This window comes from Crocodylus siamensis, chromosome 2, assembly GCF_052110815.1.
Source record: "Crocodylus siamensis isolate JL-2025a chromosome 2, ASM5211081v1, whole genome shotgun sequence".
Taxonomy (NCBI): domain Eukaryota; kingdom Metazoa; phylum Chordata; order Crocodylia; family Crocodylidae; genus Crocodylus; species Crocodylus siamensis.
Window position 1 is genome coordinate 220,975,550 of NC_143396.1, and position 12,629 is coordinate 220,988,178.

Below are 12,629 nucleotides of genomic sequence, written 5' to 3' on the forward strand. Positions count from 1 at the left end.
CCAACTGTAGCCTGTTGCTTCCTTCTAGCGTGCCCACGTTCCCCCACATCTTAGTGTCATCAGCAAATTTGAACAGGGTGCTTTTTACCCCCTCGTCCAAGTCACTGATGAAGATGTTGAACAGTGCGGGCCCGAGGACCGAGCCCTGCGGAACCCCACTGCCCATGTCCTTCCAGGTTGAGAAGGACCCATCCACTACCACCCTCTTGGTGTGGCCCTCCAGCCAGTTGGCGACCCACTTGACTGTGTGGGTGTCTACACCACAGCCCCCCAGTTTCTTAATGAGAACGGGGTGAGAGACAGTGTCAAAAGCCTTCCGGAAGTCCAGGAAGATTATATCCACTGCTACCCCTGCATCTAATGATCTGGTGATCTGATCGTAAAAGGCCACCAGGTTGGTCTGAAAGGACCTGCCACTGATGAACCTGTGTTGGTTGCCCCTAAGCATGCAGTCCCCTGCTGGCCCCTCCTGGATGTGTGCCAGAATAATTTTCTCAAACAGCTTGCCTAGGATCGAGATAAGACTAACTGGCCTATAGTTTCCTGGGTCCTCCTCCTTCCCTTTTTTGAAGATGGGAACCACGTTGGCCCTCTTCCAGTCCTCTGGCACCACACTACAGCACCACAAGTGCTCGTAAAGCCGCGCCAGGGGTCCTGCAATGACCTAGGCCAATTCCTTTAGAACCCTAGGGTGGAGATCGTCTGGACCAGCTGACTTGAATACATCCAGTCCCTCCAGAAGCTCCCTAACTAGTTCCTTGCTATCCCTTGGCCCAGGTGTGCCTCCCCCGGGGCCCAAGGGGGGCCCAGCAGGGAGGTGGCTGTTCTGGTCCCTACTTAGGAAGACAGAGGCAAAGAAATCGTTAAACATGTTAGCTTTGTTGTCTGGTGTGACAACCAAATTTCCCAACGCGTCCTGCAGGGGCCCCACATTACCTGGGATCTTCTTTTTACCCCCTATGTATTTAAAGAAGGACCTCTTATTGTCTTTAATCTGGGAAGCTAGTCCTAATTCCAGCTCTGCCTTGGCCTTCCTGACTGCCCCCCTACATCCCCGAGCGACTGCTATATAGTCATCCCTGGTGATGACCCCTTCTTTCCATTGGGTGTACACCTCCCTTTTAGCAAGGAGACATTCCCGGATGCTTTTGGTGAGCCATGGAGGCTTGTGTGCCCTCCTGCTCCCTTTGATCCTCGTTGGGATTACCTTCCTTTGGGCTTGGAGGATCGTCTCCTTAAGGAGCGACCACTCTCCCATGACATTCCATGCTCATGCAATGTGTCACAAAGAACAAGATTGTTTACAGGACTTCACTTATTTGTCCATGAAACGAACAAATTTTAAAAAATCTGAATTGATACAGTACTATATTTACTTAATTCCAAGATGAGATTCCTCCGCCCCATTTAAGATGGGGATGGGGTTCCCCTTATCTTGGAATCACGTATGAGACCAACAGGTGGGGAGGGAGCAGCACCTGTGGCTGCCTGCCCCCTGCTGCCTCTTCACCATGACAAGCTGCTGTGGGGCCAGGCTGGAGTCATGCTCTGTGCCCCAGGCTAGACTGGGGACAGAGCCTGCCAGAGCAAGGATAAGGTGCTAAAGAAGGTGGGGACAGAGAGATAGAGAAGGGGCACATTGGGAGGGGAAAGGGGAGCCCAAGGCTGCAGGGGGGCAGGCACAAGGGGGACAAGTGAGGTGGCAGAGGCAAGCTGCCAGAGCCCCTCCTACTGCTTCCACAATGCCTACCCCACTCTTCCTACCTGTCTTCCTACCACTGCTTTCCCCCCTGCAGTGGTGGCGGGCACAATTTTAAGACAACCCTGCAATAATTAGATTCTATCCATGAAAAATTATAGAAAATGTATAGATCCATGTATAGAACCAATTATTGAGGGGCAGTCTTAAATTTGGGTTGTCCTGGATTTAGGAAAATATGGCAGTAACTGTTTCCTTCTTCCCACTCATTTTACCAAGATGATTAAACCACAAATTGTATAGAAGTTTCCTGTTCGCTTGGTACTCACTCACCACCCCAAACAAGTTGCTGCCCTTCCCCTTTGGGCAGCACATAACAGCAAATTGCTAGGGTTTAGTGGACACTGCTTTTGGTGGGAGAAAAGGGGCACTCACTTTGCTGAAGTTGACAGAAATCTTGCTCTAATAAGACCTTGGACAACAGGTTTCAATAAACATATGAGCAAAGAGAGATGTATTTGGTTCATACCTGTAACTATGCACCTCTCTCTAGGAGTTCCAGTCTTCACTCTAAAAAAACAAGGAAAAAAACCCAACATTGAAAGTTCTGAAGCTAGAAACAAAAAAATACTATGAAACAAACACATGAACTGTGCTCTCCTAAACAGGCATGCTACCAGCAAAAGGAAAACATGTTTCTAGTAGCAGACATCATCATGAGGTGGTCAAAGTCTTCTTCATGCGACTCTGAAAGACAATGCTTATTTGCAATGTTTCTTAAAAATGCAAGAAGAGAAAGCTTCATGGAGAACACTGAAAGGACAGCAGGGCTGTAGAATAAAAATAGTTTTAATGTTGCAGTGGGGCCCTAGCAATATTGTGTTGTGTCATGCCTTCCTGGGGCTCCCAAGGCAGAAAAAGTACAGCTGTTGCCAGAACTTTGCACAATACTTGAAGTGTTTATTACTATACTTTGATAATAGTGGTAGCAGCACAGCACACCAGGGACCTAGAGATGGAAACGCTTAAACAATGTACTGAGGATGAAAACTGACAGCAAAGCTCTGAATTAGAGCAAAACATCTGCAACATAAGTTTTTTACACGTACTGCAAATCGGGGAACATAGCGAGCTCTCCACAGCAGCCATATTTGCTGGTGTTTCACAGATAATAGAATGCAATTCTTTTCTCAGTGGTGGTGCTAGCCCTATAACCACAGCCATCAGGGAGCAGGTCAAGCTCTAGAGACAAAAGAGCAAGGGGCACTTATGATAGGCCTAGTCTGGGGTTTTAGTGGCAGCACAACATGACGATTTGAAATTCAGGTTCCAATTTCTTTCCCTGGAGACAAGAAGGAATACTATGAGCTAAGGCAATAATTTACTCAGAGGCACCAGGGTTGACCCACAGCGCCACCTACCTTATATTTATACAAAAATTGCCCTGTGTACATTAGGATGTCAGAACATTTTAAAAAGACACACCTTTTCCCCCTAATATATCTAACAGCTTTACTGAATGTTTTATGGCCTTTTAATAATACTTTCCAAAAATTATTCTCAATTACCATTTATTTTGACAATGACTGGGAGTACTACTGGACTCACCTGGAAAAAATAAAAGGCTACTCATCTGCAGCAAGGAGAATTTTGCACGATTGTTCTACAATCGCATCGTTTTTCCTCATACAGGTCAAACTTCACTTGTTCTGCCTTCTATTATTAGAGTGATTGATCCCTAGCTTTTACAAGCATGCCTTGTAGAATCCAAAAGACAAATTCATCGTACACTCCTGACCTTTTCTCCATAATGCAACTTTCAAGTTTTCTGAACCTTAATTCACAGAGCAACAAAAATGCTTTGAAAAATAGCCTAAGTTCCATTATGTTCAAGCCTTTTCTTAAAAATACTGAGCCCAAAGCTCAACACAACCCCCTAATCAAGGCCTCAGTAACAAAGAAATAGACTTGAACTTGAACAATCCCTTTATAATAGGATATAATATTTTGAAAAATCATGAAATTTGAGGGTTAGCTTCAGCCATCACCCAAGGTACATTTGTGGGACTCAACTGTAGTAAGTCCTGAAATATGCACCTTTGCTTCCAACTGCTGCAGAATAAGCTGAAAAACCGTAAGATTTTTTAGGGGGTTCTAAAATGGATTTTTTAATACCAGATCCATGCAGTTGACCCACTAGAGAGCAAAACAACACAAGAAAGAATATTTAAGTACTGCCAAAATAGCCAGGAGAATCCATAACTCATGGGCACCTCTGCTGAAAGCTGGGCCTCACTGACTTCAAAAGTGAAAATCATTGGATGCAAAACACCCAACACTAAAACAGGGGTGGGCAAAACGCGTTCCACCAGACCATACTATCCAGCCCACAGGGCCCCTAAAAATTTTGAAAATTAATATTTATCTGCCCCTTGCTGCCCGTCATGCAGCCCTCGATGGCTTGCCAAAACTCAGTAAGCGGCCCTCCGCCTGAAACAATTGCCCACCCCTGTTCTAAAAAGCAAACAGCAAATGTGACAGAGCCAACTCTAGGAGGCCTGGTGGAATATTTCTTTGGCACACATTTGTGATTTGATAAAAGTATTAATACAATACAGTTTAACTGCACTTGCAACATAACCATAAGGCCCATTTAACATTAGCTCATACAGACAGACGAGGCACAAAGGCTACAAAGTCTGACAGCTCTGTCCCCATATAGAGGATGTTAGAATTCAACCACCTTTGATCTGGTGATGCACTGCTCTGAGTAGCTCTCCCCTAGAAAAATGTGCATCGGATAGTAGAGCGTGTTGGTCTAATGACACAGGCAGACAAGGTTTTTTGGTAAATGTGATAATGAGGTAGTAGCAACTTGCCAAGCATTAGAGAAGATAAACAAAGTAGTACACTCACTGCAGACTTACCCCAGTGCCTGATTCTGGTGGCAACACATTGTCATAGTTACATGGATTAAAAAAAAGTACTTGCCCACTGCAATTTCCATCCTTCCACCACATCTCTTCTGCAAAGAAAGCAATATTGTAGTTGCCTTCGCATAATACGCACCAAGATATAGCTTCTACTTCCAAATTTTCCTATGGAGTACCAAGGAAATTCTACCACTGTCTGCATCTCTCATTAAAAGAAACAAATCAAAGATACAAAACCAGGAAAAAAAGTGATGCCAAAAACAGTTGGCACAAATGATAAACAAGAAAAACATAGGTGCCACTGAATGTAGGAGTGGCTCCCATCCTCATGTCCTACAATATGGTCAACTACAGTTTTTGCCTCTAAGTAGCACACCGTTGACACTTCCCAAACTGCGCCTCCTAGGCATGCAAGAATGCATACAGGAGATATTCCCAGATCAATACACATATCCATATTCAGCAGACTACACATCATCTCAGCTGGAGTTAACTGCCAGTTTTTCCACAAAAATTATTCCAGCAGGGGCGGGCAATTATTTTGGGCAGAGGGCCGCTTACTAAGTTTTGGCAAGCCATCGAGGGCCGCCTAGGACAGGCAGTCAGGGGCAGATAAATATTAATTTTCTTAATTTTCGGGGGCCCCCCACAGGCCAGATAGAATGGCTGGCAGGCCGCATCCTGCCCCTGGGCCGTATTTTGCCCACCCCTGTATTACAGCATGGTTTATTAACATTTACAATCATACTGGGTAATGCAGGACTGTATTTTCAAAGCAGCTGGGGGGCTGCATGCCACACTAGTTACAGGCCCCAGCCATGTGGAGCTGCTCTACCATGCAAGCAGCACGAGCCCAACCACACTCCCTACCATGACTTCCCTTACTGCTGCCCCAGGGCAGGTGAGCCCCAACTTCCCAGTGCTGCCACTAAGTGGGTGGGTAAGTAAGCTCATCCTCTCCCCTCCCCTCTGCCACTGCACAAGCAGCATGAACACCCCACAAGACCCTCCATGCTGGCACTGTCATACAGGCTGTGAGCTTACCTGGCCAGCTCCTGTCATGCTGCCTTGCACCAGAGACTCTGGCTGCTGCCGCAGCAGCAAGAACAATAGGCAGAGCAGCAGCCAGGTAGTCTGTGGATCATGCTTTAATCCCTCATGTGCTGAATGTAGCCCATGGGTCGCCAGTTTGACAGTCCTGGGGTAATGTGTTAAAACAGGACCACAAACTCCAGCTGAGAAACACCTGAAGGGGCCACATATTCTCTCAGTTATACCAGGGTAAGTCAGGATTTATACCACAATAACTATCAACTGAATCTGACCCAAAACAAGACAAGGGTCTACAGGATCCATTCTTTGTTCAGGGCCCGACTCAAAGGTAAATTAAATTAATGAATGTTCTCCCTCTAAATTCAAAGAGCCAGAAATGATGTCCTCACTGCCATGTGGGGAAAACCAATTTGCAATCACATAATTTAAAACTACTGTAGTGCATGAGCATTAAGGAGCAGAGTTCGGTTTGTGTGGGTGACTAACTTGGTACTCTGTACATTTTATTCTGTAACTTTTCCATATTTTTTGTATGGTACTTTTTAGGATTTTAGAAAATAAATAACCACACAGAAATGTCATGCCAAACTATTGCTGGGAAACAAAAGAACAGTGTGTCTTGCAAAAAAAATATTTCATGACAGAAAACTTTGACATGATTTTATTCACAAGGTTTAGATGTCTTCTTTGCAGCCAAACACACCTTTTTCTGGTACTTCACTGGTCAATATACTGGTCAACTTTAGGAAGGGACAATAAAGGGATGGAAATGGATTATTTTTACCAGTATGTTCCAAAATAAATAACGGGAGGGTTTGTTGGTTGTTTTGTTTTTGTTTTGTTGGTTGGGAGGGAGGGGAAGGGGGTTGTTTTTTTTGCCAAAAATAAACCTTTATTTTCTCTATAAAACTTTACAGCTTTTAAATTAGAAAGCACAAATTATCTACACTGGGTGGCAAAACTGTGGCACAAGTACCACAAGTGACACAGGTGTATGTGGCACATGCAGATCAGGGAGGAGACAGGCAGCACAGCAGCACATAGAACAGGAGGCAGAAAGCAAAGCAGGAGATCAGACAGGGAGGAAGGCGGCAGAACAGTAGACTGAACAGGCAAAAGGGAACTGGAGTGGCACTCCAAGGGTTTGGAGCTAATTCACTGCATGCCTGCCAAAAAGGTTGGTCCCCACTGCTCTATATCATACCGAGAGCCAGCTCTCCTGTGGTCAAGTTGGAAAAATTGACCTTTAAGCAGAAAGTAGCTTTCAAAGTACTCTAAAGTATAAAAGCATAGGCTATAGCTGCGCTGGTTTAAGGACACAGGCAGACAAGGTTCTTTGGGTAAATCCAATATCTTTTATTAGACCAACTCAAATAGTTGGAAAAATTCTTCCTAGCAAGCTTTTGGGCATAAACACCCTTCATCAGGCTGCTTCCTCAGCCCGACTTATGGTGTTTGTGCCCAAAACCTGCTAGAAAGAATTTTTCCAACTATATGAGTTGGTCTAATAAAAGATATTGGATTTACCCAAAGAACCTCGTTTGCCTAAAGTCCAAATGCTTTCTTAAACTGTCTTAAAACAAGATGCATCTTGATGAGGGTGCAGGGTAGGGTCAGTGATCCCAAATTTGGGGTCTTTAGAATGCACACTTCTCAAAAAAACAGCATCAAGGGTTGACAGATTCTGGCAAGTTTTGTGTGCCAAGCTGGGGCTCATACCATGACTGATCCTTCTGTAAATGGTTCAAATACTAAACATTTATGCCACCTATTACACGGCACCCACGACTCTCTTGGGGAAGCAAAACTGAAAAGGTTATTCCAAAAAGAGTTGAACTGTTTAACTTAGCTCATGCTAAATACTCACACATTGAACATATTACAGTGTGCATGTGCAGACAGACTAGATAAGGATTTCTAGTCTATAAGTTTTCACATGACAATCCAATTACAAAAGAAAAATGAAAACACAAAAACAATAAAAAATTACTAAATTAAATATCTGACGTCCTGGGGGAGGCAGGGGGAAAGAGATGCTGGCTGACTAGAGTGGAGAAGAGGGAGGAGGAGGGGAAGTGGAAGTGGAAGTATACTGGGTCAGTCATGGCTAGGGAGGCTTGGCCAAAGCTCAAACTGGGGAACAACTTGGGGTGCAGTTAAGCTATCTGTCCAAGATGTGCAACCCTCCGGTATGCTGCTGCATGCGATTTATTTACACTTACTTGCACAGCAGCAGCCAGTGGCTTAATAAGGGAGGGGGTGATAAGCCTGAAATAGTAAAGAGGCATATGTTGAGGGAAAAGGGGATAGAGGAAGAGAAAGAATACTCTAAGATGCTAAAATTTACTGCAACAATAATATCATAAAACTCAAGAATTATGGTCTGTTCCCCAATCTACAGTTTCTTTAACCACTCCTATCAGCAGCTACATCCTCTAAACCAGAGGTTCTCAACCACTAAGCTGCGGCCCAGTATCAGGCCGCAAAGGGTTAGCTGCCAGGTTGTGGCACAAGCCCCCCACTTGGACTCCCACCTGTCTGCCCAGGAGAGAGGTTTCTGCTGCCAGCAGTCATGTACAGTGTTAAAGCTAGACAGTAGGGCAGCCCCAGGAGGGAGGCAGCTGGCTCTGGGCACCCCATCCCACTCCCATAGTATCAAAAAAAGGCTGGGAACCACTGCTCTAAATATTGCCAAGCACAGGAATTATTCTCATTTCACTACAAGACATGCAGGAACATTTAAGAATCAGAGCAACACAGGGCACCAGACTGGGACTCAGACCCGGATCTGCCACTGGCTCTTGACTTTGCCACTGACTTTAGGACAAATCATTTAATTTCTCTGATCTTCAGTTTCATCATCTGTAAAACAGAGATAACAGTAATGATGATGTTTACCTCCTTTATAAAATGATTTGAGATCTATTGATGAAAATCATCACGCTGGAGTTAGGTATTACCTCAACTATTATCACCACCACCTTGTGAACACATCACAAACTTTACGGCAACTACAATTATGTAAATAACCAAAAATGCAGAGAAAAAACATTTCTGTTTAAAAACTAGGAAGCTGGCTGACAAATGCCTTCGCTAACAGTTAAGAATGCTGTGTGATATACTGTGCCCTTCCAGAATGTCACGTTAAAGGACACTCAAAACTCTGAAAAGGAGAACATGAAGAGTTAAAGTGCAACAAGCACAACCTTAACTCTCTTGAGCAATGACCAAATTGTCCAAAACAGACACCCACCCACATACATATTCTGCCTTTATAGACCACGCATATCACTTGAGGAACATGGCCCATGAACTACAGCACAGGTCTAACGTCATCTTCTTGAGAAAGCAAAAATTGTGTTTAGGTCAACTGTATTGAACAGTCATTACCTACACCTGTCATGAATTGAACCAACTCAGAAACTACCACATCTACTATTTTACAACACTTTCATTCTTACCCAAACGATTCTAATACTCTTAACTTTCACTTATCCATCATAAAACTGCCATGCAACTCTCATCTCCTATCTTAATCCTGAAAAGCCCCATGACAAGGTGACCCTGGTAGCACAAATGTGTACTTTATCTCTGTCTCTTCTGGTTTTCAGAAGTCTAGGTGCCATTGAATATTATGTTTAATGAATTATTTTAACAGCAAACATAAGCTTATTTTCTAAGAATAGAAACTGAATAAGACTATTTTCTTAATGTTCTTTCCTAGTCTCTTACCTGGCCCATCATTTTGGGTAAATTATACACCACGCAAACTGCGGCTTCCATGTCTGTTGACAAGTGCAGCAAAACACCTCTAACAGTTTGATTTCTCTTAAAGTACATTAGGGCATGCAGCTTCTTTTTACTTGAATGGAACTTCAACCATTTACTTTAGCAAAAGAACAGGGCCACTACTGTATTTAAAAGAATGAATGTAAATTCAAATTGCTTCCAAAGGCAAAAAACATTTTAATATTTTGAGAGGTTTAAATATTGTGCATATAAAACTGGCACTTTGTAAAATACTTTATGTTATTTCTGTTACCACACAGCACCATATTTTGTAGTGGTGCTGTGGAAACTTTCAAATTTCCTGACTTTGTGCAATTAAAAAACTTCATCCTTTGCACTGCAGCAAATCAGAGGTTTGTGCGCGTCAAACAGTACATTCCCTTTGGATTTCCTTGTCATTCCTGTTTCTATGTAATTTCTCCCATTCTTCCACGATTATTATTTATAGAATGCCTGAAGGATGCTACACACTGTACAAAATAAAGAGAAAACATAGTTCCTGCCTCCAAGATTTTTCAATCTCAACCAAGGATGATATAACACGTAAAAGCAATATATTAACTATCAGGTCAGTTTTAATGTCATCCTAAGTATGGCCTTTACCTTGTTTGGAGAAATATCATTTGAAAAGAAAGCTGTAGAAGTCTAACAGTCATCTAAGCTTGGGGAAAGAACTTTCTTTCTAGACTGATTTAAGTTGCCTTTTATTCCACAGCAAACCTCATGGTCCTCCCTGAGTTTGCCAAACACTTTCTCCAGTCTAGCTTGCCTGCAATGATTAATGCTCACTGACAGCTGTGCCAGGGCAGTTTTGCATTCTCTTCATGATTCTCCAATGTCCTGCCAGATTTCCCTGCAGTGCTGGGTCTGAATCTGTCACCTGACCCAAGACATTTACGGGGGTGGGGAGGAGGAGGGGGGGGTGGGACAGGACTCTCTTTACTGCAATGACCCAGTACTGCTGCATTCAACTGCATTTGTGGTCTGAGAATGTATCACACGTTGCCAAACACTAGAAATATTTGGATGCCTGTTTGCAGTTTCGTGCATGTTTTTGTTCACTGTTCACTTGCATGTTTCTCTGGCTACTCTCTTCATTCACTTTTTTCTGCAGGGCATAATGTGACATTAGATTCCACTGTTAACAGAAGAAGCAGACTGGAGAAACTTCATGTCAAAACGAGTGCTATAAATATAGCTATTGGCTGAACCTCTTAATGAGGAATCAAAGCAGCTACAAAATCCTCTTACCCCTTTCACAGGATTCTAGGAGGCTATACCATTGTTTACTGTAAAAAATAAAAATAAAAAAAAGTGTGCGCACATGCATGTGCATGCAAGGGAGAGGGGGTGATCAAGAGTCAGGGCATGATGGTCCAAATGCCACAACTCCATCTTCTCTGCCCTGAAAACAGTAGCGGGCCTTCCAACTTTTCCCAAAATGTGACAGCAGGGCTCTGCACATTTGCATTACACATCAAGTCAGGTACTGAACTTTTTATACATTCTGAAGGAGTTCATCATTACATCTCTACTGCACATTGCAAGTACATTTACCGCTGTATGGGAGTCTCCTATTGATCCTTCACACCTCCCATTTAACTTCTGGAGACCTTCCCCAAAAAGTGATATCAGCATGCAAAAGAGATGAGACTGAAATACTAAGAAAAATAATCAACAGAAATATACTAAGAGTACCAGAGTCCAGTACTGAAGTCCCCACATTTAATTTTCCATAGATTTGTCCTGTTTAAATATAAAATTGCCTAAGTGATGAGATTCTCTTGAGAAAATATTTAACTTGGTAATAAGTCTCATTGTCAGTATGTTTACCCCAACATTCATCTTCATTACCTTTTGTTCAGTTTAATTCCACTACTGCTAATTATACCTTTTAGAAAATTCCTCACCCATCCATGGGCTGCTTTTTAATACTTGCACACAACTCTGCTTCACTACTCGACTGACCTATATAAATATAATTATTTTAAATTCTTCCTCAAAAGTCATTGTTTTAGCCTTCATTTATGTGCGCAAGTTAATTCAGCTTGAATCCTGAATCTCATTTTTCCTTAGTTAATGAAGATTTAATAAACTGAACACAGTCACAACCTGTTAGCTGTATAACAAACATATAAACACACACACGTGTTTATTATAGCCCTTTTCAGGCAATAACAGGAACAATACTGGGAATAATAACAGCTTCTAAACTATTGGAGAACATTAGTAGCCAGCAGAAAACTAGAAATAAGCCTTCCCTTGGAACTTTGGAACTTCCATTTCAAAGCATGCTAGACAGAAGTTAAATTCCCATTCACTTCCTGCTCTGATATGCCCATCTCTAAGAACAAGACATGAAAAAATCATCCTAATAGATACAGAATACGCTTGTGGGCATTCTCCCTCAAGACTGAAGCCCAACATACCTTTTCAAGTAGGATTTTCTGCTCATCAATACCTAAACATTATGCTATGCTCTTCCAAGCCTCTAAAAATAAGGATAACTCCAAGCAGCTGCCTTTGACCCAAAAGGCCAAAGAAACAAGGCTGATTTTACTGCAGAGGAAGGTTTTTCAAAGCACCTTCTTTCCAAGAAACTAAGCGTTCTAAAGCTGGACCTTGCCTGGCTTGTCTGCTCCACTGCCTTTGATGAACAGATATTTGCCTATCACACTACCCAAGATAATTATCTTGATTCTTATCACAGGCTATATTGATGAATAAGAGACCACTCAGTGGTCGTTTCCAAAGAGTTGCATTTAGACCTACTTCTGCTTTCCTTACAAGGTTAAGGCTGAAGTTAAAAAGGATACTCTGAAGCATTTCAAAGGCCAGAGAATAGAGGAGCTTGGTAATCTTGTAGTACCCTGGACCAGCAACTCCACTGGTAATGTCCCAGTTTTTAATTCTAATTTGTATTTTAAACTAGCACCTGTTCCAGTTCAATCTTTAGTACTTTGCTCTTCTAAAATAAATGATGGAGGATGGGCCAGTTGTGGGAGACAGGAAATGGGCAAACAGAAAAAAGAAAAGGTAACAGCTCCAAATGGATATGGCAACTGAAAGACACTTCAGGTTCTTTGGCACTTGCAAAGAGGAGGGCTTAGCACCTCAGAAGCCATGTATGCAACATGAATGTCACAGAACTGCCA

The 12,629-nt window shown here is 42.8% G+C and overlaps 1 protein-coding gene across 13 annotated transcripts in view; it reads right to left on the reverse strand.

The window, feature by feature from the left end:
- The window catches only part of CELF1 (CUGBP Elav-like family member 1), an 81,570-nt gene that overhangs the window by 58,060 nt on the left and 10,881 nt on the right, over positions 1-12,629 (reverse strand). For 4 of the 13 annotated variants that reach the window (XM_090033145.1, XM_090033144.1, XM_090033148.1 and 1 more), the window contains exon 2: positions 2,229-2,269. The exons of 8 other annotated variants lie outside the window; for them this stretch is intronic. The gene's annotated coding sequence lies outside the window, so the exon portion shown is untranslated. Of the gene's footprint in view, positions 1-2,228; positions 2,270-3,307; positions 3,976-12,629 lie in introns of those variants that run through there. One more of the 13 variants, XM_090033147.1, reaches the window with a different exon arrangement.